At 41.1% G+C, this 25652-nt stretch overlaps 1 protein-coding gene across 9 annotated transcripts in view; it reads left to right on the forward strand.

Annotated features, from left to right (window-relative positions):
• The window catches only part of POU6F2 (POU class 6 homeobox 2), a 481859-nt gene that overhangs the window by 284710 nt on the left and 171497 nt on the right, over positions 1-25652 (forward strand). The window lies entirely within an intron of this gene.

The following is a 25652-nucleotide window of genomic DNA, read 5'->3' on the forward strand; positions in this document are numbered from 1 at the left end:
AAATAAAATCACATTGCCCGTTCTACACCCACCCAAGCTGGAATTTCAGTGCAGGGACGCTAATTGGTGCCGTTTAGATCTGCCTGATGTTATTTTTATGAGCGTCTGTACTTGTGGGATGATCATACAAAACATGTCAGTGTGATGGCTTAAACTAGCAGAAGGATAGCAGTACATAAAGTACTGAGGCGGAAGGTGCTTGATGACTTTCAGTGGCTTTTTCTAAGCGGAGAGATAGAACTGCTGTTAAGTTGCTCAAGCAGAAGTGTCTATAGGGCACTCCAAATGGCAGTGTTTAAAAAGAGCTCCTTTGTCACTTAGTATTCCGTGGAAAAATAGGTAAGGGAGATAGAAGCTAACACGTAGCCAGCCTTGCACATGAAGATACTGTGTGGCTCTTGAATGCCCTGCCAGATATTTATGCTCATGGAAAACTCTTTCTGTGATGATCTGAGCAGAGAACCTTAAGTCTACTTTATATATAAATCCGAACAATCTTTTTATACAGAATTAATACACATTACATTTTCCAAGAATGCAACTACCCTTGACATCAGGAGAGGGCTAAACTTTGTTTTGTTCAAATTTGCCACCAGAGTGACTGAGTTTTCACCACTTTAAATAAGTCTCTACCTCAAGTGTTGCTGGGGGTATTTAAGCTGCTAATCCCCTGCTCCTGGATCCCTCTGATTAATAGCTGTAATCCGCACAGGACTCTGCAAGCACCAAAAATCACACTACGTCATTACATCTTTCAGCATAGCCATGCACGAGCTTTTACAGATGGAAATACATGGTATTTTGTTATAAATTAGCTTCCTTTTATTTCTCTTTTGTTATAGTTGAAGGATTCTATTGATTTTTTTTTTAAGAAAGCATGTATGTAGGTAGGTTATATTGTTTCAATTCAGGCTAGTAAGGGAGTGTTACAAAGCATGTGTTAAAAAGAAATGGTGTGATGTGATGTGGGTGAGAACCACTGACCCCAGGCAAGACAAGGAAGGTTTCTGGCCCGCGCACACACAGCCTTCACCTTGAGCCAGGTGCAGCACCAGCCACTCCTGGCACTTGGGTTGTCTCATTTCGGTGTGTTGTTGGCTCTTCCTGGACAGTTTCTCTAGTACAGGGGTCGGGAGAGATGCCTTGATTCCCTTGAGATGCTGCCTGGGACCATCCCCAACCCTGTGACAGCTCCTCAACCCCCATTCCCCTCCCCCACCACCAGATACAGATGGTCAGCTGGGCGGCAGGGCTGGAAGCCTATCTTGGCCTCCACCAGCCATACAAACTGGATGGTCAAGAGTAAGCTAATCTCTTTAATTTGCCATGCATCTTCTCACCCTATGAGTGGTTCTTTCTTCTTGAGCTCCTACAGATTCAAGCCATAGAATCTACCTTCCCAGGTGCCTCTTTTTTAGAGTTTGAGGCAGGACTGGGTTGCCTGGCAGGCCCTCTGGGAGCCCCCTGAGCCTGTTGAAGTGCAGCCTGCTAGGGCTTTGTTTTCAGTTCTTGGTGTAAGCCAGGAGCTTGCGGAATGCTCTTTTATGTATCGCTTGCATGGAAAAATGTGGCATTAGAGGGTGAGAGTCATATAATCATAGGCCATATTGACTGTACGTTTGTTGCTATTGTGAAGTCCATCCAAGATAAAGTAGACAAAATAAAATCACACAATCCCATTCCAGACTCATCAAAGCTGGAATTTCAATGACAGGACTAAGTCAAGATGAGCTCTCGATGTTTTTTAGTAATAGGCAGAAGTTTTATCAGTAGTGTAGTGAAAACAAAAATCATTAAGAAAAGACCCACAACTCTGTGGAGAAGAGCATTCGAGGGTGTTCCCCTATAGGTCGTGTTTATTTCTCCCTGTCCTTGGGAGACGGGTCGCCATCACAGTTATGGCAATGAGCAGACCTAGCTTCAAATTCCAGCAGAGGAGACCGTTGACAAGTCACATGCTCAAGGCTTGGCATCAATATGTGTGACACGTGATTAATAATACCTGCCTTCAAGAGTCATTCTGAGGATGACGTGAGGTAGCAAACACATGAATTAGCACCACGGGTCCTTTGTAGATACAGACTGAATTTTAAAACAATCTTATTTTACAGATGAGAAAACTGAGGCACAGAGAGGTTAAAGGATTTGCCATAGGAGGTATTGATAGGATGGGACTTGAATCCAGGCAGTTTGATATCAGAGATCACGCTTTTAACACATATGCTATATTATCTTCAGGAAATGGATTTAAGCGTTATTGTTGTTATCGGTATTTTTAGTCTCCTCGCTTCTCTTCTGCCGTAGAGCAGAGGGTAAGGGAGGGTGAACAAGTCTTTGCAGGTAATGAAGTATAAGTGATGCTTTTACCACCTCCACAGCCTAGACCTGGATCTTGTCATGGTAGGAAATCAAGCTACAATGGAACATTCATTTTTACTGGTCACTATGAGGCCTGGAGGGTCGCAAAATCCCCTGGTGCACTCAAACTTTGTTTTTCTATCAATTATCATACATATTTGTAGAATGTGGATGGATAGAAACACTCCTAGATTAGAGAATCAATATTCTGGCCCCAGTTAGTGACATAACTTCAACTCAGCTCGGTAACTTTGAGGCTCATTTTCTTCCCCTGGCTTCGTAAGGCTGTTTTCTTTCAGTATTCTATAAGACCCCTTCATTCTTGAGGATGCTAGGATTCTCTGCCAGAGTCCTGGCCCAGTTAGCTTTGCCCTCACACACCCCACAGAGCACAGAGCACAAAGCAGTCTCTTCTCCAGCCAGGGGTCAGCTGGCTAGTGCATCCCTCGATGTCGATCAAGGGTGGCTCAACCATGACCAGCAGCCCAAGATCCAGGTGACCACCTATTATTGTATACCTGTGAGCTAAAAATGCTTTTTACATTTTTGAATGGCTGGAAAAATTCAAAAGGAGAATAACCACTCGTGAGACATGAAACTATATGAAATTCGCATTTCAGTGTCCTCAGTTAAAGTTTTATTGGAACCCAATCTTGCTCATTCATTTACATATTGTCTTTGGCTGCTTGGGGGCTGAGTTGAGTATGAGGAGCAACGGAGACCTGAAACTCCAAAGCTTAAAACCTTCATGACGTGGGTGCTTTACAGAAAACTTTGCTGACCATGGACCTAAATGCATAGCAAGAGAAAAAGTTCTAGTTTGGCTTTGTTTTATTTTGTTTTGTTTTACAAAGGAAACTCAGGTACTGTCCTGTGCTCAATCCATGAAAAAAAAAAAAAAACGCTTATGACCAGGGAGCGGCTCCTACAGCCGTGGAATCACACAGTGGCCGGGCCTGGCCGTGTGCCGACAGACGTGGCTCTGGCAGCTGTGTGAGCCATGGGGTGCGGCAGATTATCCCAGCAGTGTGAGCTTTGCAAAATTCACCTCTCGTGGCTGAGCAAACCTGCTCAATGTGCCACAACTTTCTGTCAGTAACGTGCCTATATGCTCACTTTCAAACATTATCTCTGCCAGGAGGGATAATTTGCTATAATATGAGGGTGAGACATCCAGGAGCAGTTCAACCAGTTATTCGATTTGTTTTATTCTTTTTTTTTTTAACTACAAAAAAATCCTGGAAATGCAAATGTTTTCAGCTAAATCAATTTGCTGCAGAAGAAAAAGTTGAGAGATTTTATTATTTCTGATCCAGTAAAAGGCTTGGTTCCATGGGATCCATAAGGTTATGAAGAGGATGAGGAGTGGTGTGTGTGTGTGTGTGTGTGTGTGTATGTGTGTGTGTATGTGTGTGTATGTGTATGTGTGTGTATGTGTGTGTATGTGTGTGTGTGTGTATGTGTGTGTATGTGTGTGTATGTGTGTGTATGTGTGTGTATGTGTGTGTATGTGTGTGTATGTGTGTGTGTATGTGTGTGTATGTGTGTGTGTATGTGTGTGTATGTGTGTGTATGTGTGTGTATGTGTGTGTGTATGTGTGTGTATGTGTGTGTGTATGTGTATGTGTATGTGTGTGTGTGTGTATGTGTGTGTATGTGTGTGTGTGTATGTGTGTGTGTGTGTATGTGTGTGTTAGGTAAAATTACAGAAAAGCTACTGCTTCTGAAAAACATGTAGTTGGTAGATTTGGAGATAAATTTAAATATTATGATTGCTACCTAGAAAACGTAAGAGAGAAGTCTAGAAATAACCCAGGATTATAGGGAAGAAACTGTTTGGTGGTTTTTAAGAAAACACAGCACTTAGTAGTTGCTCAGCTAGAGATGAGTCATTAAAAACCAAATAGAAATGTATTAAGAACTAGTCGATGCATTATACTCCCAACAACACAGAGATACAGAGTCCGGTCTAAACCCTCCTCCACTTCCATCACAGTTCAGCTGAGGAGTCTCCCCTTCTGTCTTCCTTCCCTACCAACCAGGAAGCCCCTGGAGAACAGCATAATATTTTATTTCTCAGTGAATGCAAGGACTGCTTTTAGGGCCAGAGGTGTAATAGGAACCAAATAAATAAATGGTAGCTGAAAAAAATTAAAAACACCTATTTAGCTCAACTCTGGGAGTGGGGAGGAACATTTTGCTGAGTTTGGGGCTCCCTGAAAATAAATATGCTAAGTATTATAGCACCAGACATTCTTGAAATTAAAATTTCCAAGATTGAGTTTCTCAAACATTGGCTAAATTCATACAGAGTTAATTTGCTAATGTTGAACTTTTGTATTCTTAAGTATATATTTTTAAGAAAACTTATTTTTAAGCAGAAAGGATAATAAAGGTGATTTCTTTGGTATAGGCTCTTTCCCCAAATTATTTCCTTCTATAACAAGTAGGAGAGGACTTAGCACTTAGATTCTATTTACTGAACAAACAGTAACTCAACTCTAGTCAAACGATGAGCAATGACAGCATTACAGCCACTGACCTCCTTCCAGAATTTCTTGATAATGAGGATGAAAAGAATTTTAAGCAAACTACAACAAACATTTTAGGGAATGGAAGAATGGGAGGTGTTGGGAGAAAGTAATGAGAATATGATATTTTGTAGGATACTAGCCAAGAAATTGTGAAGTACTAACTTGGACAAGTCAAAGATAAGAAAAAGTAAAATAAAAAAGAATTTCAAATCTTTTTCAAGGAAGAATTTCAAATAACATATAGAGATATTCTATGCCCTCCAGGATGGGGAATGTAATTCTGCTCTTTCACCGCCCTCCCCCATGCCTCCAGGATGGGCTAGACTCTGTGACTTGCTTCCAAAGAACAGAGTGTAAAAAGGAAAAAATATGGTGAACAATCCTAGAGAACATGCCTTCACCAAGTGATGAAGGTTAACATTATCAGTGATGCCATGTAGATGTCACGTACCCTCTGATAGGGTGTGATGAGGCAGGCACTTTGCCTCTGTGGTGTTCTTTCCAAAAACTCTTAACCCTGTCCAATCAAGATTAAAACATCAGAAAAACCTAGATGGAGGGGCATTCTACAGGTTACCTTACCAGTACTCCTCATGGAAAACATAAAAAGATTGAGAAACTGTCACAGGCCAGAGGAGACTGGAGAGGCCCGACAACTAGATATAACATGACACCCTCCATTGGATTTTGAAGCACAAAGAGGGCGTCAGTGGAAAACACGGAAAAGTCTACAAGATTAGAGGGATTTTGTTGTTGTTGTTGTCTTTTTTTTTTTTGTTATTTTAAAAAGCATCATGGAGGAAGAGTGAGTACTACCTGGTTCCCTCCTCCCTTTACCTCAGTCGATTACAATTTGTCACCTACTTTCTCAATGTAACACTTTAGTTGCTTCAGAAAAGTTAAAGGTTCTGCCTTAGAGAAGCCTGTGTTGGCAACAAATTATGGTGATAAAACCACAAAAAATGTAAATGGATAAAAGATTATACAGTTAAAATGCTTTTTGAAATAAACCATAAAGAGTAAAAAGAAAAACACTGAAAATATATTTATGATAACTGCATAGCTGTGGCAACTTTGCTTATTTTCAACAAATATAATTTACATAATGTAAACGGACAGCTGTACTCAAGAATTTGGTGACCTTCTCATTTCACCTTCAAACTGCTTACCAAAATCTTGATTGCTGACCACTAACATTTAATTTCAACCAGTCATATAGAAAATTCTCTTTCAAAACCTAAGTCCCAGCATTGTGCTTTGGGAGAAACTTGGAAAAACAGTAATTAAGATTTAAGAAACAGTACAGTTTCAAATAAATAAAGTTAGATAGGAAGTCCTCTGGTTCTTAAATCCCCTCACTAATAGATCAACATAATCAGAAAAACACATTTTTTTAACTTAAATTTAAGTTAAAATTTAGATTCAAGGGTTCCATTTGTGGGTTCGTTACATGGGTATATTGCGTGATGCTGAGGTTGGGCTTCTACTGATCCTGACAGCCAGACAGTGAGCACAGCCCCCAGTGGAAAGTTTTCCTGCCCTTGCCCCCTCTCCCTCCCTGCTTTCTTTTGGAAGCCCCAGCATCCTTTGCTCCCATCTTTATGTCCACATGTACCCAGGGATTAGCTCCTACTTATAAGTGAGAACATGCAATGTTTGGCTTTCCCTTTCTGCAAAAAGTGAGTATTGAGTCTCCAAGCGCCAGTGTTTTGGTTTCAGCCCTGGAGGAGTATGGAGTGTCTAGATCTCATATCCTTTGTCATCATCAATTCATCAGGGACAGACCCAGGGAAAGGGAAGGCGTTAGTGCTTTAGTTAACTTTCCTTTCACAAACTTTTATGAGGATGGACCACCAAAGTGGTTGGGAAGAAATTTTCCTGGGGAAGCTTTTGGAGCCAAGCTGCCCTATAGAAAAAGGTGGGGGACATAGATGAGGAGCAGCTCCTCTAGACCTCACAGTGCAAGGGGAACTCTGGGAAAAAGCAGAGAAGGCATTTAGGAAAAGCTCCTGAGATAAGAGCCACAGGATACTTTGGCATCACCGTGATCAGAAACCAGAAGTCAGCTCTTTCCGTGGGTCCAGGCCCAGGAGACACAAACCAATGGCATTGAGCCTGTTTATGGTCACCTTCTGCGTGGTGTTGGGGTAAGGGGAATTTGCACACCTGGTTTTGCTCGTTCTCCACATCAGTCAGAGTCCAAGTGGCCAGGTTCCAATATTCTACTACTCTGTTCTTTGTGAAAAGAGCCCACACTCTAATAATGATGATGCTTGGCAACTTACTTTCTACAGAGAAATGCAAAGAACACAGGGTGTAGGTTCTGATTCTGGTTTCCAGACCTTCCTTGTAAGTGTGACCGGAATGCAGGCATTTGGCCCAATCTAGACACCCACCTTGTGGTTGTCCCACCCTTGTTACTGCTCTAGGGCTCTCCTTTCTGATAGCTGAGAAGTCCTTGGATTTGTCACCTCAAGAAAGCACCTGTAGCCAGCAGCTCTGTGTCTGTGCCCGCCCATAGCTGGCATGCAGGGGGGCTGTAAAGGCAGGAACAGTGGGATATGTACCTGTCACCAAGTCCAGCATGTGGCTCAGCTGAGAGGCATTTTTGTGCATGGCATCCTGCATATTGTCGTTCTTAGCCACCACCATCCACAGGTTACTCAAGCTGGGGAACAGAAACTCAAACCTCCTTCTCCCTCATTATCAATCACTTCCAACCCCATGCACCCCCGCACTCTTGATTCTGTCTCCAAAATGACACCCAAACGCACCTCCAGTTCTTGAATCTGACTTTCACAGCTTTAATCCCAACTCTCATTTCTAATTGGAATTAGGACTGCCCAGCCTCCCAGGTGCACCCTGGCCTTAGCCTCTCCAGACTGCCTGGTGTGTCATGCATGGCGGTTCAGAATCAGCTCCAGCCACTCTTGCCAATCTCACCTCATGTCCTTCTTTGCCACCCATCCTATACTCCAGTCACTCAGAACATCACAACAATCCTTTTCCTTCACCTCACCCTGGTGAAATACTCCCTTCTGCACCCAGCAAATATCTACTGGTTTCAAGCTCAACACAGGTGCCACCTGCCAACCTTCCCAGATGCCCAGCAGCATCTGCTGAGGGGTTTACCTGCTGCTCGTATGACTTTTGATTCAGTCCTTACTGTTCTGAGCCTCAGTTTCTGCATCTGCAAAATAGGAAAAAATAATAACATCATCCCATGGGGTGATTGTGGAAATGAAATGAAATAATGCATTGCTTTCCTAGGGTTGTCATAGCAGTTCCATAAACTGGGTGGCCTAGAGCAAAAGACTGTCTCACCATTCTGGAAAGTTGAAGTCTGAAATCAAGATGTCAGCCATACTCTCTCTCTGAAACCTGTAGGGGAAGCCTTCCTTGTCTTTTCCTTATTTTCAGTGGCTTGCCAGCAATCTTTGGCATTTCTTGGCTTGTACATTGTATCACTCCAATCTTCCATCTTCGTGTGGCTATCTTCCCTCTGTGTGTGTCTGTGTTTGTGTCCAAATTTTCCCTTTTTTAGGAAGTCAGTTCATATTAGATAAGGACCCCCTCATGACCTTATTTTAATGTGATTAGAGAATACAAGTTCTGAATACACTATAATAGAATGCAAGTTCTGAGGCACTGACAGTCAAGACTTCGACTTATGTTCTTGGGAGTACTTAATTCAACCCATGACAAATAATAAATACAAAGTTTTCATATGTGCTAAGCCCATGCTCATATGGTTTGTCCATTCCACTGTCAGGCACAACCCTGGTGTCTGTAACAGGTGACCAAAAGTGTGTGCTCAATCAAGGAAACACAGTCAGTGCTGCTTCCCTTCTCTTCTTCTCTCCTGAGCATTTCCATCTGACCTTATAGGAACCCTAGAGTCTTAAACTATAATAGAATACAAGCCAAGGATACAGATTGAAACAGACCGTATCTCAGGAAACTCCTCTCCTTTCCATCGCTTCTGAAAATTGCTGAAGAGGCAATTACAGCTGCATGTTGGTAATGGAAATAATTATGACTACTTTCTGAAATTAGGTATCTGATACATTCCTCATAGGTAATTTAAGGGGGAGCAGTGAAGTGGGATAGGTGGGTTCTTTTACTGAAAGCTTCACACTAGATAATCGAGCAGTATAATGGAGGAAGAAAACGCATAAGATAATGCAACCAAGAGAAAATAAGTTAACATAGCGATTGCTTTGGGATTTCACTAAACTGAAGCACTGGGAATAAAACATGAATGAAGACATCTTCTGCCTACAAAGTGATCATCAGGTCTGATATTTGTGATCCCTAAAATGTGGTGATCCTCACAGGTTGACAGACACCAGCCAATTTCCAAACATTTATGATCTTGCCAGAATCCAGAGCACCCTGGTGCAAAATCTCCTAGAGTATCACCAAAGGACACTTTGCAAGATAAATGCATCTTTTAAGTTTTAGTATTTATGAATGGAAAATACCAGGGAAGTAAACAGAGAATATAAGATGTATGAAAATAGATTCACTTAGAAAGCATGACTTTTTCATGTTTACCTTCTTTTTTTAAATTTTGGTAAAATGTACATAAAATTTACCATTTCTTAATTGTGCTTTTGATTGATATATAATAATCATACATACTTGCAGGACAGTGTGATGTCTTGATACAGGTGTGCATTGCATCATGGTCAAAGTAGGGTATTTAGCATACCTGTCACCTTATACATTTATCATTTCTTTGTGGTAAGAACATTCAGAAGCCCCTCTTTTAGCTGTTTTGAAATATATAATACAATATTGTTAACCATAATCACTCTACTGTGCAATAGAACATCAAAACTGATTCCTCCTATCAAACTGTAACTTTGTACCTGCTGACCAATCTCTCTTTATCCCTCCTCCTCCCTCCCCTCCCCAGCCTCTGGTAACCACTATTCTACTTTCTAATTCTATAAGATCAACATTTTTAGATCCCACATATGAGTGAGAACATGCTGTATTTGTTTTTCTGTGTCTGGCTTATTTTACCTAACATGATGTCCTCAAGTTTCATCCACGTTGCTGCAAAGGATAGAATATTATTCTTTTTATGGCAGAATTAATATTCCATTGTGTGTATATACCACCTTTTCTTCATTCATTCAACAGTTGATGGACACTTAGGTTGATTCCATATCTTGACTACAGTGAGTAGTGCTGCAGTAATCTCCTCAACATAGCAATTGCATTTCCTTTGGATAGGTACCTAGTACTTGGATTGCTGGATCATATGGTTGTGCTGTCTTTAGGTTTTTGAGAAAACCACACACTGTTTTCTAAAATGGCTATACTAATTTGCATTTTTACCAAAAGTGTATAAGAGTTCTCCTTTCTCCACGTGATCATCAACATTCATTATTTTTTCATAGCTATTCTAATTGGGGTGAAGTGGTATCTCATTTTGGTTTTGATTTGCATTTTCCTGATGATTAGTGATGTTGAGTATTTTTTCCTATACAGGTTGGCCATTTGTATGTCTTCCAAGAAATGCCTATTTGGGTCTTTTATTCATTTTTAAGATCAGATTATTTGTTGTTTTGCTATTGAGTTGTTCAAGTTGCTTATATATTCTGCATATTAACTCCTTGTTGGATGAATAGTTTGCAAATATTTTCTCCTGTTCTGTAGGTTGTTTCTTCACTCTGTTGATTGTTTCCTTTTCTTCTGTGCAGAAGCTCTTCAGTTTGGTATAGTCCTATCTCTTTATTTATATTTCTGTTTCCTGTGCTTTTAAGATCTTATCCAAAAATTCCTTTCCCAGACCAATGTCATGAATCATTTCCTCTATGTTTTCTTCTAGTAGCTTTATTGTTTGGGCTTTTACATTTACATCTTTAATATAGATTGAATTTTTTTTGCATGTGATGAAAGATTGGGGGTCTGGTGTCATCTTTCTGCATAAGAAGATCTAGTTCTGCCAGGGCATTTATTGAAGAGAATGTCCTTTTCCCAATATGTGTTCTTGGCACCTTTGTCAAAAAGCAGTTGACTGTAAGTGTATGGATTTATTTTTGTGTTCTCTATTTTATTCCATTGGTTCTGGTGTGTATTTTTCTAACAGTAACATGGTGTTTGGGTTACTATAGCTTTGCAGTATATTTTGAAGTCAGGTAATATGATGCCTCCAGTTTTGTTCTTCTGTTTTTCTAACAGTAGCATGCTGTTTTGGCTGCTATAGTTTTTAGTATAGTTTAAAGTCAGATAATATGATGCTTCAAGTTTTGTTCTTTTTATTCAAAATTGCTTTGGCTGTTTGGGCTGTTTTGTGGTTCTATATGAATTTTAGGATTTTTTTCTAGTTTTGGAAAGAGTGTCACTGGTATTTTAATAGGGATTGCATTGAATCTGTACATCTCTTGGGTAGTATGAACATTTTAATAATAATAATTCTTTCAGCCCATGGACTCAGGATATCTTTCCATTTACGTGTATTCCCTTCAATTTCTTTCAATACTTAATAGATTCATTGTAGAGATCTTTCAACCCCTTGGTCAAGTTTATTCTTCTATTCTATTTATTCCTCAAAGGTAATCTTTTTTATAAACTATTGTTAACAGGATTGCTTTCTTGATTTCTTTTTCAGATAGTTCACCAGCAGCATTTAGAAATGCTATTGATTTCTTAATGTTGATTTTGTATGCTGCAACTTTACTGGATTCATTTATTAGTTTTAAAGGATTTTTGGTGGAGTCTTTAAGGTTTTTTTTTATTTGAGACGGAGTTTCGCTCTTGTTACCCAAGCTGGAGTGCAATGGCGCAATCTCGGCTCACTGCAACCTCCGCCTCCTGGGTTCAGGCAATTCTCCTGCCTCAGCCTCCCGAGTAGCTGGGATTACAGGCACGCGCCACCACGCCCAGCTAATTTTTTGTATCTTTAGTAGAGACGGGGTTTCACCATGTTGACCAAGATGGTCTTGATCTCTTGACCTCGTGATCCACCCGCCTCGGCCTCCCAAAGTGCTGGGATTACAGGCTTGAGCCACCGCGCCCGGCCTTTAAGTGTATATTTCAGTGGCATTAAGTACATTCACATTGGTAAGCAACCATCACTGCTATGCATCTCCAGAACTTTTTCATCATCCCAAACTCAAGTTAATTAATCATTAAACAAAAACCCTCCATACCCCCCACTCCCCAGGCCTTGACAACCACCATTCGACTTTTTGTCTCTATGAATTTGATTACTTTAGGTATCTCATGTAAATGGAATCACATATAGTGTTTGTCCTTTGGTGACTGGCTTGTTTCATTAACAGTAATGTCTTCAAGTTTCATTCATGTTGTAACATGTATCAGAATTTCCTTTTTAAAACTGATAATATTCCACTGCATGTATACATAGCATTTGTTATAGCCATTCATCTGTTGATGAATGTTGTTTTAATTGGGTTGTTTTACTTTCCACTTTTGGCTGTTGAGCATATCATGACTTCTTAAGCTTACTTTAACTCATTCCAAAGACCAACTGACTTTACCAAATGAACATGGTAAAGAAACACTGCTTCTGCATAGCTCAGCCAAAAGACATTTGGCTTATTTTCCTTTCTAACTTTTTAAAAATTTAGTGCCTCTACTCTCTCAAAATGTGACATGCATTACTAAATTATTGCAGATAATACGAAAGGATACAGATAATACAAGAGGATACAAAAGCTTAAACCATTCAAGTGACTTGCTTAAGCACATATCCAGTAAATGACAAACCCAGGATGCAAATTTCACTCTCTGTCTCCAAGGCCAAACCTTTCCCCTATACCATAAACCAAGTCCCTCATGTATTATCAAGATCCTACAGTCTCAAGAAGGCTGGAAATCCCTTTGCAAAAGAGATTTGGTGATAAAATAAACTTTTCTGATGTACACTTAATTAAGATAGATACTTAGTCCGCATGTTGGAGATCCAACTGATTCCATTTAACGCATCTCAGGCTGGGCTAGTGCAACTCTCTCGGTATAAATGCATGTTTGTAGCCCAAAGTCTTCACAGTAGGGAGCAAATTTACAAGGAGGGCATATAATAAACTCCTGTGAGCTCTGGCCTTCTGTGGCTTTTGTAGCTGTGGTAGTAGCCGTTCACAAGATAAAGGGATCTGGTGGGGTTTGAAAAGGCTGCTATGCTTACATGCATTTTCTTCAATGAATGTGCTAGAGGAAATTTCTCCTGACAGGTTATTATAACTACTTTAATGTACATATGACCAGCTGTCTGGAAAACAGTTGAAATTTTGAATTGTTCATAAATATACTGACATACTTGGTGACAGCACATGAACATTTAATTTGATCTTTGTTCTTTAAAATAGTAATATTGCCTTCTGAGTGGGAGTAAGACACTATATCCTTTGGAGAAATACACATCTCTTTCTCTGTGCTAGCTTTCAGATACTTTCTGTGTCGTATTTTAATGTGTTTGCCATTAAAATCATAACAGGTTTGGGCTTTTCCATGCCACTCAAAAAATAAGAAATGGCTTTTTTTCCTAATTCAAGTTAAATTCAGTCAAGGTTGGTGTTTTAGGGGCTGTTTCCTCCTCCTCTGATCATATAAGATGCCAAAATATCTGGGGTCCCCAACAACAAGGATGGTCTGGGTGGGTCTAGGCATCATTGCTTCTCACAGGCAAGGTCCATAGGGTCCACAGAAGGCTGGAGGCTTCACTCCCTCTGCACCTGGGTCAGCCATGGAGATCTCCATGGAGCTCTCGAGGCCACAGTGTGCATGCCTCACAGGGGATACCATCACATCTTACAAAGAAGGAACCCTAGGCTCTTCTAGGAGCTTGGACAGAAAGCAACAAATTCTGGATTTTATTTCTAGGTTTTAAGACTCCTAATCAACAATTTTTTTTTTCTAATTTGTCACAACTGTATTTGTTGGACTTTTCCTCTTGCAAGGATTGGAACTCATCTTCTATCACCTGTAATATACCCCTCACTGCAGATAGTTCCCCCTGAAAACTCTGATACCATGGTTGGTTCCATGCATAATGCACAGACTGACAAAGGGACAGGGTATTTTTCAAAACTGCCCATGAAACCTAAAATGTATGGCCTTTATCATACCTCATGTATTAATCACCCATAATCTTCTAGCCAACTGACCCACTAGCAAAAAGGCCCTTTCAATGTGTCGTTTGTTTCCATAGCTAGTAGCAATGGTTCAGAAATTCCCACTTGGGAATATAGGCAGAGTTGCCAGCTTGTTTTAAAACATATTTTTACTAAACCCAATTGCTACATGTTTCTAAAATTTGCATGACAAAGGTATGGATTTTAACATTTTGCCAAACTAAAACATTCCCCAGGTAAGGACCAAAAATCTTATGTTTTAAATCATGTGAGTTAGATTTTAAAAATATGAACACACATATATATTTTTTATAATCAGCTATAGAGGAAAGAAATATGCAAATTATATAAAATATCCTAAAAAGACTGCCTTTGGCAAGATGCTGAAGTTTCTCAACAGTATTCCCAGTAATTCCATGTTCCCCCATCTGTCTCCTCCTCTGCTTTCTTCCCACTCCTAGTGCCTTCTTCCCATCCTCATATCTAAACCTGTTTTCAGAATTGTGTATTATCTTAGCATTTATTCCCAGAAGGGAAGAAGCGTATAGCTCTATATTGCCAACTCATGGCACACACTGATTCACAATAAATGCAACAGAGTGAATTAGTGAATGAATGGGTGATAGGGGTCCATCTCTTTCCACCAGCATCTGTACTTAAAAAGCCTCATCTCTACTTGTTGACCAAACAGTTTTCTTTTATTAAACTTTATCCCCGGCCGGGCACGGTGGCTCAAGCCTGTAATCCCAGCACTTTGGGAGCCCGAGGCGGGTGGATCACGAGGTCAAGAGATCGAGACCATCCAGGTCAACATGGTGAAACCCCGTCTCTACTAAAAATACAAAAAATTAGCAGGGCATGGTGGCGCGTGCCTGTAATCCCAGCTACTCAGGAGGCTGAGGCAGGAGAATTGCTTGAACCCAGGAGGCGGATGTTGCGGTGAGCCGAGATCGCGCCATTGCACTCCAGCCTGGGTACCAAGAGTGAAACTCTGTCTCAAAAAGAAACTTTATCCGCAACCAGCAAGTGAGAGAGTTAACCCGGGAACTGGGAAATGGAAACAGAACCTCTGAAATCATGATTTATACGGGCACATATCTATCCTGCTTACCAACAAGATGAGGCTGGGGGCTACATTACATAGATTCAAAGATTCTAGAGCTGTTACCCAGGCCAAGGATTACAAAAATAAGTATTTCTGTAGCAGGGTGGCTGGAGTACACACCATTTACAAGGAGAAAACATCTGGCTCAGCAGTGAATCCAAAGTAATTTAACTACCTACAGTACTTGTGTAACATTGTTTTCTAATGTCATTGTTTTAGAAACCACAGTACGGCTTAATGTTACTGTCCAAGGAAGGGGCAGAATTAACAAGACAATGCAAAACGTTCCAGTTGCCTGTTCCGTAAATGGTGTGTCTTTCCAGATCAGCTCCGATTTCTCTCAAATACGGTTTTCTAGCCTCTTCCTGAACATCCCTGGTTATGAGAAGTTTATGTTGGACAGATCATATCATTAGAAAGTTCTTCATATTACTCTGGAATCTCATTCCCCGATGTGAAACTTTCATTAATCGGCCCTATTATGCCAATTGACATCAACATTTTCCAAAGTGTCAAAGAGTGTCCCAAGGATGCAAATTAGTTCGATAGACCATTAAGAGGCATCATCATCATCATCACTATTATTAGAGACAGGGTCTCACTGTGTCCGCCAGACTGGAGTACAGTGGTATGTTCCTGGCCCACTGCAGCCTCGAACCCCTAGCCTCAAGGGATCCTCCCACCTCAGCCTCCGAAAATGCTGAGATTACAGGCATGAGCCACCGTGCCCAGCCTTTCAAGGAATTTTTTTTTCCCATAAGGGAGAGAGGGAGTCTGTGGTCAAATAAGAATGAAATTCCTAGCTTAAAAGATGTCAAGGGAGTCTGCTTCCCCGAGGGCTTCTCAGAGCTTTTAACAGGCGAATGGATACCGTGAGTGTCTGTGAGGAATGGGCACAAAGCTGCTTGTGCCCACAGCATTACTTTTTACCAACGCCGCATCTCTCTAAATTCATAGCCCAACAAACTATGTCTGCAAATCGTTATCTAAATAAACATAAAATAAACCTACTTTCCCTTCCTCAGACCAGCTTATCAAATAAATGAAGAAAATGATAAGGAAGATAAGTTCTAGATCCAGGCTAAATATCATAGTTCCTTCAAGGATTGCGCCTGTGATATGGCTTTTAGACCTCAATGTCCCTGTTGCCTCCCCTGGATTATCCTTCCTGTACGTTATACCTCCTCTAAAGCACAACATGTTAATGCTGACGTCCAGATTTCCAGTTACTATCAGCTATTATTCACCCACTCAGGCTTCAGCTTCTCATCGAAAAACAGGGAAAGTCATAGTCTATCAACCTCACTGAGCCATTTTGAAAATTAAATATGTTCATGTATGCAGAGTGCTATATAAGTGTTAGCTGCATGCCATTTTTCTATCTTCTCTTCTCTTGAGGGCCTATTCCCTCTTAACTGTGTTTGGTCTTGCCTTTCACATTCAGATTCCAGGAGACACACCCAGAGAAATACATTTGGGTCAATCATCTAATGATCTAAAATCTTTCCTGTCCAGGGTCATTCTTTGGTTCCCAGGTGCTTTGCTACTCCAAGATCACCTGGAAGCTGGTTAGAAATGAAGAATCTCAGACCCCAGCCGAGACCTACTAAATCAGAGCCTGCATTTTCTCAAGAATGTCAGGTCATTTGTGGGCACATGAATTGAAAACCACTGGCCTTGAGAACACATGCAGCACCCAGCCCAGGGCTCTGTATATAGCAGATGCTCAGGGGGACTTTCTGGCATCTGTGTGTATTGAGTGAACCTGTATACTGTCAGTAGGGGGGATTGCTGATTGGGAAATTCTGGAGTCAAAGGCATGCAAAGAGTAAATGGGAATGGGCTTGGCTCATAGCAATTACCACCATTTGCCTAAATAGGTTCAAAGAGCAGGTACATTTTAAACACTAAAATATAAATACCAAGCTTTTGGATTACGTTTTCTTTTTAATTGTTTTTTAGTTATTTAATCATCTTTCAATTATATCCAAGCTTTGGCTTTTATGAGAGATCATGTTAACAATTCAGGGGACTATTTACTCTCAGAGACAATAAAATGCTGTCAAGACCACCATCTTTGCAATAAGACAGACCCGAGTTCAAAGCCCACCTCTGCCCCTCTCAGTTATGAGAAATGGCAAATAACCTCACCTCTGTGAGCTTCAACATCCTCAGCTGTCACAGGGGCATAATCGTGCCCATCTTGTAGGACAGAGAAGGATAAATAATATGGAGTTTCTTGTATAGTGACTCACAAGCAAACATCGGTTTCTTCCTTCTTCATCACGTATCAGCTTTTTCTTATGAACACCTTGGTAAAGGGAAGAATTGAAATGCTTTTTGGAGATACAACCACCTGGTCCATTGGCTTGTAAGCCGATCATTGAAGCAGATTGTGAATCATCTGTCCTGCAGTGCCCGTAGTCATCATAGTTTTCAACGCATTCACCAATAGTGGTTAATAGAGACCACATAATAAAAAAGCAGTGAATGAGTATACCACGTAGATGCTGACAACACCACTAGGTGCTTCACTGAATCATAGTGTCTGGCACATAGAAGATGCTTAGTCAATGTTGCCCACTGCAACTGATGGTTATATACGGTCAGAGAGGACATCTACTCTAAGCCCCCATGCAATTGCAGCATCCTTCTTACCAAGTGCTCTTCCAGCCCCTGCCTATTCAGCTCCACCAATAAGTGTTCAGTGATTATCAAGACAGCACATTCCATCCTTAGAATAAAAAATTAGGTCTTTATTTCATTTTGAGCCCAAAACGGTGAGTTTTCTCCAACTTCCAAACGTTGCCCTTGATCTTCCCCTAAACTGGAGCTACCTAACTATAATCCCTTCTTGAACGAGAACGTATTTCAAAGAGAACATCTTGAAATATGTGAGGGGAGCACTCACACCTCCTTTTCTACTCGTTATTCCCCTCACAAACCTTTCCTCATTGTCTCCTCCTCCCAGCTGCCTCTGGAAGGCATCACTGGCAGCTCTGCCTGGCCACACAGGCCCTCCTGCCCTGGCATTACCCAACACAGGCCACACATGCAGGGGGCCACTCCAGCCCCAGCACTGGAAATCTGACAGCAAGGCCCAGCAAAGGCTAGTGCAGCCTTGCTATGAACTCTGTTCTACCTACGAAACCACCCACCACACGACCATTTTACTTTCAAGTCAAACTGTTAGGTTATGTAATTAGCTAAAGTATTTTGTTCATGTCATAAGCCAAGTTTTGCTGATCTTACAGCTGTATAGTTTTGTTTTGTTTTACCTACAAGCAGGGATTCACATTTTTTTCATTGGATGCCCACATTAAAAAGTGTCAGTCTTTTAGCATTCTGATTCAGTTGGGAAAAATATTAGCTATCAATTTTCACTAATAGGTCTACCTGTGATTCGGTTCCCAGTTGTTTGCAATTCTAGTGTGGCTGTTGATCATTCAGCAGCATGAAAATGGTGCTTTCAAAGAAAACGTGTACAGTCAATTTTACCAGTTTTCTCCAATAATCTGAATTTATGGTTCAAAATAGTTGGCCTTGGTTTTGAGTCCATTAAAACAAATACCCTGGCCCCACAGTATAGCATGCAGGTCATTTGCAGTCAGAGATGTTCCATTTCCATTATTATTTGTAGTTTGGGGCAGTCCTCATGGGGCTTATTATGTCATGTCTGGACTGTGTTCCTCTTCACAGTTGCTGTCAGTAGTGTGAGCAGTGTTGCTGTTGGACCATCTCGGCTTAGTCACACGAACTCAGGCCTCAGTTCTCACCACCCAGTGACACTTACAAAGAATAGGCATAAGACTCAGGATGACAAAATGCAAAATAATTTCTCTTAAATTAGAAATGATCAAATAAAGCACCATCCAAAGTCAGAAAAAAATAAGACAAGTATTTTTTTTTTAATTTTTTATTGCATTTTCGGTTTTGGGGTACATGTGCAGAACATGCAAGACAGTTGCGTAGGTACACACATGGCAGTGTGTTTTGCTTCCTTTCTCCCCTTCACCCACATTTGGCATTTCTCCCCAGGCTATCCCTCCCTAGCTCTCCCCCGCCCCCTGTCCCTACCCTTTTCCCCCCAATAGACCCCAGTGTTTAGTACTCCCCTCCCTGTGTCCATGTGTTCTCATTTTTCATCACCCGCCTGTGAGTGAGAATATGCGGTGTTTCATTTTCTGTTCTTGTGTCAGTTTGCTGAGAATGATGTTCTCCAGATTGATCCATGTCCCTACAAATGACACAAACTCATCATTTCTGATTGCTGCATAATATTCCATGGTGTATATGTGCCACATTTTCCCAATCCAGTCTATCATCAATGGGCATTTGGGTTGGTTCCAGGTCTTTGCTATTGTAAACAGTGCTGCAATGAACATTCGTGTGCATGTGTCCTTATAGTAGACCGATTTATAGTCCTTTGGATATATACCCAGTAATGGGATTGCTGGGTCAAATGGAATTTCTATTTTTTAACATGTTTATGTCAGCACCTTTCCTGTACACACAGATAAACAAGTTTTTAAAAATCCATTTCATATTTTGGGTTGGACAACATCCTGTTTCATATTAGTTCACCTCCTGAATTGCTCTTCACAACTCCTTCCCCAGGGCCACTTGTCCCCAACCCATCCCCATTCAGAATCCGGATCTCACCGGAAACGTTCTTGTTACGGCAGCCCACCTCTCCCTTGCACCTTTCACTTGAGTAGCTCCCTGGAATCGTGCTAAAAGCTTCAGGCTGCCTGGGCAAGTCTCCCCACCACGCCACTCCCTGTACAGAATTTATTCTCCAAGTTCTGTGCTCTGATATTCTCTATTCTAAACACGGCTAGGTCATATTCGTTTTAATCAAGTTCTTCAAGCTGAACCTGGTGAATGGCTTTGCAGGCACCATTTTTCAGGGACTAAACATATCTTGGAAAAAAATCAATAGGTGCTATATTCAAAGTTAATTATTATTTCTCGGTAAATTTAAATTAATTGAGAATTTCCTTAAAGGTTTTTGTTGGTTGTCATCCTTATTTTTTCCTTTTTAAGAAGCAGACCATGTGTCGATCTTACAAATCCAGCTATGCCCTCTCTCTGTAACCTCCGGAGATGCTCTGCAGGACTTTCTGTGGTCATTGCTTGTCCTTCTTCAGGGACTGCACGTCTGTGATTATGAAGTAGAAATGAAGCAAAACTCCCTAGCTCATAGAAGACTTCACTCACACCGTGCAGCTGCCAACCAGTAGGAGTGAGATGGGCTAGTGAAAATTGCAAGTACTTGTGGGGAAGATTAGACCATTGGTTCAAATAATATCAGTACTGTAGAGAAAATTCTAATCTGAACTTATCAACCACTTTGGTCCAGGTCTCTGTACTAATATTTAGAGGTAAAGAGGGCAGAAAACAAAACCAAACAAAACCAGCTCAAGTTTACAAAACAAGTTTAAACTTTACGCTTTTATCTGGCTGTGGATATAAATTTGGGTTATCTCTTCTAGCTGATAACGTATAGCATTTGGCAAATCTATGCTTAAAAATTCACAAATTCCCATTTAACTAATCACCACTGTCTTTCATTTTAGAATAATTAAACATGAGCTAATTAGATTAATCTTTTGGAGCTGAGATTATTTAATAGCATTAACCTACATTTGACCTGCTGCGATGGCACGTTAGATGCCAATGCATTATTTTAGGTTTTGCATTATGTTGTTGTGACCTGCTATAATTATAACGGGAAAATTTTTTTCTTTATTTACGACACATAATTTTAGATGGCTTCCAGATATCACAACTCATTTTGTTTTCCTCTTTATGAGATGCAAAGATATCGCCACCATCCAATTACACTGGATCACAAGCTTTAGACCTTCTATGATTTAATTACATTTTTGTTCATTCAAACGTTTATACCTCATGTGTGTTTTCAAATCATTCTCACTCTAGTGCAATTTCCCAATGTGGCTGCAGGAGAAAATGGCCTTTGAAACGGTGTTCTCTCTGCAGTGCTTTAGAGAGGGTGGCAGCACATGAAGAAGAACCTCAGAAGATGAGGGCCAGGCTTGAAGCACGGTTTCATTAATACTGGATGGCAGAAAAGGAGCCAAGTCCCAGATAATGAGGAAGGAGTTGCAATTTTTTTTAAAGCTATCTGGTGACAGGGAAAACAAAAATGACATTCAGCTGACGAATGAGTGGAGTTTGACCTAGCCTTTTGACCCTTGACAATCAATCTTACCTGCTACTTCATAAAGAATTATAGCTCTGCCACTCACATTTGACTCTGTATTTTTACTATTCCCTTTACCTTTTTTTTTCTTGAATACATGGTCCAAGAAGATAAATGTTTATGTTGGATATAGCAGAGAGGAGGAAATATGGGATACTCAGAAGGGGGAAAAAACTGAGAAGGAGAGGAGAGAGCAACAAGACCAACAGCCATAAAATGGTTTATACATGCAATTCAGAATTGTCAGGGATATTTTTTATGTGGCTGACCAAAATAGCAACTGGAAATAACTGATGACCCTACACACCTTCCACCCGGCGCCGGGCTAGATGTGAAACCTGCAAGAGTGGGGGTGAGTCCCGAGCTCATCTTCCTGTCTGCTTCTCTGCTCCCCACCTCCACCCTCCCAAAAATGCATCCAATGAATTTTGATGAATCCATTCCCTGTCCACGGGCTGTGATTACCATGTGTATTGTGAAGGGTGTTGGTGCCATCATTATGGGAAAGAAAGGGCAGGGAGTCCTGGCCACGGAGCTGTTTTCATTATCCGTTCAAGGCACCAATGCAAGCACTAAGTAGTTTGTGCTCGGTGTACCTTTGTGTCCACCAAGAGAGCGTAAATCAGCAGGGGTGGAAAGTAGCTCGCTGAGGAGCGGGAGGAAACACCTTAGGAATAAGAGATAAGGTCTTCGTTGGCATTTGGGATGCGTCGTTTTTATATATAATTTGATGCGGTTTGTCTCAAGACGCTAAAACCCAGGCTAGTCAGCAAGAGCAACTTTATGGAGCTTGCCCCGTGCATAAGCTGACCGTGGGGAGTTTTTCTTGGTTTTATAGAGTCGAGATGCTTTTCATGACAGTACTGGAGACTTCAGCAAAAACTCAGTCTCATAGAAGCGGGATGCAATTTTTGACCATTTAATCCATCCTGGATCACTGGGAACATAAAGCTGTTTTCCTCATCTAGCCTAAAAGAAGATAATCGGGTTGGGGGGCTGCAGGGATGGCTGGAGTCTTGCAGTGGCTCTCAAAAACAAAAACAAACAAACAAACAAAAAACATCAGAGTAGGCTGTGTGCAGATGAGCCCTCTCCATACCTCCCTTCCAGACCCCGAATCTAGCTTGGGCTCTGGCCGCCTCTGTCTTACCAAGGAGAGGAAGCATCCAGGCAAATAAAAAGAACCTGGTGATTGCGTGAAAAGCCACCAATCTGGCTCTGACACCTTTCTTGGTAAGCAGGGATTAAACTTCGCTCTTAGCCGCTGCACAAACCCGGCTGTGCCAGGCCCTCTCTGCGGCGGGTCAGCCGGCTTCGGGGGCGCCGCCCTCCCTCTCCTTGGCATGGGATTCGTTACTTCCAGAATTATAAGGCTGACAAGCTGTTTATGAGGTGTTTCTGGGCTGTGTGTTCGTAAAGAATCTCCCCTCAAAATAGGGCAAGCTCGTTAATGGAGGAAGTGAGGTCAGTGTGCTTCTGACAATCCTAACAAGATGACAGAATTTATGAAGCGCTGCGGTGGAAAGATGTAGTTATCTGCGGTCTATTCATATAATAAGGCCACTTGGGGCCCGTCGTTACTCCCCTTGAATTTGTTTTCCTTTCTTCATTCCTTTTTGTTGTCCCGCTTTTCCTTCGGCTCTCCTTTCAGATCCATCTAGAACCATTATCTCTTCAGACAGAGTGGTAGCTGAGGGAAGCAGGCCCCCTTCCTAAGGATGGGTGCCCTGTTCGATGGGCTGTGTGTGAACCCCGGTGACAAAGGAGGGGGAAGTGGGCCAAGTCTTTGGGTCAGTTTTGTTTAAAACCTAAATATGGTATCAAGTCAGCAGCATCTGAAGACCAAGTTCACGTTTTAACTCAACCCAAAAAGGAACCCCGTGATAGTTTGTTTTTAAGGTCCAGTGTCTTTCTCATCTCAATAAATGAGGAAGTCTCTTTTTCCACAACCCTATGAGTTGGGCTGAAATTGTGTTGTCCCTGGGGAAACTGACAGGCCAGAAACTGTCCTGGCCTGAGTGATCAGGGAATACTGGATGGGGAGGTCAAGTTTGGTGTGCATAAGAATGGAGCAAAGCATAAAAAATTTGAAAGGGAAAAAAGTAAGTTAAGACATTTTGGTATTAAAATTAACAGGCAATTTGTTAATAGCATTTATTCATTATGAAAACTAGTAACTGGTTAAGTTGATTAGTGAAAGGAAATAAAGTAGTGCCTGTATTTAAACCATGAGAATCCAGTCTAGTGAGATCATTTCACTGTGGGAGAAAGGTCCCTTCAGAACCCAAAACCGTGATGGCAACAGCTGTCTCTTTTTTTTACTCCGACTTGATTTATTATTGTTGTTGTTTGTGTCATTTTTGTTTTTTTGTTTGTTTGTTTTGAGGAGTCTCTCTCTGTCGCCGAGGCTGGAGTGCAGTGGCCCAATCTCAGCTCACTCTAACCTCTGCCTCCCGGGTTCAAGCAATTCTCTTTGCCTCAGCCTCCCAAGTAGCTGGAACTACAAGTACGGCTATTTTTTTGTATTTTTTTAAATAGAGATGGGTTTTCACTGTGTTGCCCAGACTTGTCACAAATTCCTGAGCTCAGGTAACCCACCTGCCTTGGCCTCCCAAAGTGCTGGGATTACAGGCGTGAGCCATCACGCCCAGCCTCTGACTTGATATTTTTGGTCAGTCAGAGGTATTAGAAGTAAGTTTTCCAGCCAATTTGTTAACAAGATCCATTCATTGTGTGCGACTTTTCTAATAATAGTATTAGGTTGGTGCCAAAGTAATTGCGGTTTTTGCCATCAAAAGGTGATGGCAAAAACCGCAATTACTTTTGCACCAATCTAATACTTCACAATCCACTGGGAAAAGGATAAAATAAAAAGAGTTACTTGGATAAGCAAAACAAAAACACACTACTGTTTCCTCTGCCCATCCAGACTGAAAGAGCTGTGAAGTAGCAAATGATCCAAACTCTTACAGAACAAAATTTATCTCAGTCAATCTTTTTATACAACAGAGTCATCTTACCTTTGAATTTTGTGGACTAAAATGTTGCTTAGCTAGTTGCAGTACCATTGAGGTCCACCAAATGCATCCTGATTCATTCTAGAGCTCAAGAAAGAGATGGGCCAGTCTTGGTTAAGCCAGATCACCAAGAGACGGCAGGACCTGTGCCACTCCCGGCGTGGGTGACTGATGTTTATCCCCAGCCCAATGGCTGTGGGGTGGCTGGGCCATTCCACTGCCCACCTCGAGGCTGACTTGTATTTGGCCCCAGGAAAGACCTCTAATGGGATTCTTGCTGGACTGAGCTCACAACACGAGAACATTTCAGAGTCAGGTCTGGGAGTGAACATGGAAGGATGCTCTATATTGACATCAAGAGTGGGTCCTGGGGGAATGGTCATTTCATCTGGTGAGCGGAACAGGAATTCCACAATACTTCATGGATTCAGAGAAACAGATTATGAACAAATTTTCATCTTTGGATTATCCACGAACTACTCTGGGGTCAAAGAATTACATGTATTAGTTTCCATTTCTGGCAGTCCTAAGCAAGATTGTTTAAAATGCTTTTTTTCCCTCCAAATATTTAGTCCTAGTTGTCTTATACACAGTTATCAGAATCCTAAATTGAAAGCCTAGGGTGTGTGTGTGATTGAGTTCTGAAAGCAATGGATGAACATCAGTCTCACTGCTTTCTTGAAACTTATAGGAGAATTGTGAGGTTACAATAAGAAATTGGATATGGGGAAGAAGACTGGCAGCTCAAGCCTAATATTTAGATAGAGTACTCCTGTGTGTTGTTATATCTTGATATCAAGAAGGCAATTCTATTTAAAATGATTCCTACAACCTTCATAGCAAATTGTCTAAAATTCATCTACTAGAAATTTCTTAGGAGATGTGTTTAAACATATTCTTTCAAAACACCAGCAACCTGAGAGAATTAACCCAGTTTTATTCCATATCAACAATATGTTCCAGACACTAGACTAGACCTGAGGATACAACAAGGGATCTTGGTACCTGCCTCTGTTAAGCTGAATTTTACTGTTATCAGCCTTTCACACTTTAGCAGAAATTAACTAGAAGGTAGTGCTGTTGTCAGCCCTTTGCACCCTAATGGGAGTGAGTTTATCACATAAGTGTCATCTGTAATTTCCACATTTAAGGAAATTACAGATTTAAGTGTCATCTGTAATTTCCTTAAATCTATGATGTGGCTTTTTTAATGAGGAAAAAAGCCACATCATAGATTTAAGGAAATTGAAACTTAGGGATAAATATTAAGTTTATGATGTCTAGTTGATAATTTCAGAAAGG

The sequence above is a fragment of the Callithrix jacchus genome, chromosome 11 (assembly GCF_049354715.1).
Source record: "Callithrix jacchus isolate 240 chromosome 11, calJac240_pri, whole genome shotgun sequence".
Lineage (NCBI taxonomy): Eukaryota > Metazoa > Chordata > Mammalia > Primates > Cebidae > Callithrix > Callithrix jacchus.